General features: G+C 37.2%; 1 non-coding gene across 1 annotated transcript; it reads right to left on the bottom strand.

The window, feature by feature from the left end:
- Window positions 1-598: 598 nt before the first annotated feature.
- On the bottom strand, window positions 599-704 carry LOC122054403. The gene has a single exon (XR_006132719.1). It is a non-coding gene; the product is annotated as a small nucleolar RNA R71 (small nucleolar RNA).
- Window positions 705-937: the final 233 nt, after the last annotated feature.

Below are 937 nucleotides of genomic sequence, written 5' to 3'. Positions count from 1 at the left end.
GTATAACTTTTACTTCTTGTTAATTATTTTTGTACAAATTCAATTCTGCATTTTTGATTCTTTTATTTCTCTTTTTCTGTTGAATTGTCATTTACTATCTTGTTCTTGTGTATGCGAAGATCTAACTTTGCAGGGGAATTCTTTCCTTTTGACCCTGAGATTGACAGAACTTTCCATAAAAGAAGAATTCTGCAAAGGCAAATTGAAGAACAGGAACATTTGAACATGGCGAATAGACCACTCAAGGATTATGCAGCACCTTATGCAAGAGGTTTTCGATCTAGTATTTCAAGACCTTCAGTGGAAGCTAATAACTTTGAGATCAAACCCGCAATTATATCTATGGTGCAGCAAAACCAATTTGGTGGAGGACCTCATGAAGACCCCAATCAACACTTAGAGGTCTTTTATGAAATATGTGGTACCATGAAAATGAATGGAGTTCCTTCAGATGCAGTTAGATTATTATTATTTGGGTTTTCTCTAAGAGATAGGGCAAAGCAATGGCTGAATTCTTTGGCCCCTAATAGCATCACCACTTGGGAGCAGTGTGAGCAACAGTTTCTTGATAAATTCTATCCACCAAGCAAAACAGCTCATATGAGGAATTTAATTGCAAGCTTCAAGCAGACTAACTCAGAATCTCTTTTTGAAGCATGGGATAGATATAATAGTATGCTCAGACAATGCCCACATCATGGGTTGGAAAGATGGTTAGTGTTGCACACTTTTTATAATGGTATCAACAATCATACCAACGTGTCCCTTGATTCAGCTGCTGGAGGGGCACTTATGAACAAAAGTTTAGATGAAGCTGAAGAAATTATTGACAGTGTAGCACAAAATCATCATCAATGGGCAAATGAAAGATGTGGTGGCTATTCTTCTGTAAACCCAACAATTAAAGCATCAGGGAAGTTTGATGTAGATGCGGTCA

Source organism: Zingiber officinale, chromosome 3A, assembly GCF_018446385.1.
Source record: "Zingiber officinale cultivar Zhangliang chromosome 3A, Zo_v1.1, whole genome shotgun sequence".
Taxonomy (NCBI): domain Eukaryota; kingdom Viridiplantae; phylum Streptophyta; class Magnoliopsida; order Zingiberales; family Zingiberaceae; genus Zingiber; species Zingiber officinale.
Note: the sequence above shows the minus strand (reverse complement) of the source record. Positions and strands in the feature narration are given on the sequence as shown.